Genomic DNA, 494 nt, shown 5'->3' with positions numbered 1-494 from the left:
GACAGACCTTTGTTGGCAAAGTAATATCTCTGCTTTTGAATATGCTATCTAGGTTGGTCATAACTTTCCTTCCAAGAAGTAAGCGTCTTTTTATTTCACAGCTGCAATCACCATCTGCAGTGATTTTGCTGCTGCTGCTGCTGCTAAGTCACTTCACCCGTGTCGGACTCTGTGCAGCCCACCAGGCTCCTCCCTGGGATTCTCCAGGCAAGAACACTGGAGTGGGTTGCCATTTCCTTCTCCAATGCATGAAAGGGAAAAGTGAAAGTGAAGTTGCTCAGTAGTGTCCGACCCTCAGCGACCCCATGGACTGCAGCCTTCCAGGCTCCTCCGTCCATGGGATTTTCCAGGCAAGAGTACTGGAGTAGGGTGCCATTGCATTGATTTTGGAGCCCCCCAAAATAAAGTCTGACACTGTTTCCCCATCTATTTCCCATGAAGTGATGGGACCAGATGCCATGATCTTTGTTTTCTGAATGTTGAGCTTTAAGCCA

Source organism: Bison bison, unplaced genomic scaffold (genome assembly GCF_000754665.1).
Source record: "Bison bison bison isolate TAMUID 2011002044 unplaced genomic scaffold, Bison_UMD1.0 scf7180017864236, whole genome shotgun sequence".
NCBI classification, from domain to species: domain Eukaryota; kingdom Metazoa; phylum Chordata; class Mammalia; order Artiodactyla; family Bovidae; genus Bison; species Bison bison.
This window is presented reverse-complemented; position numbering follows the sequence as displayed.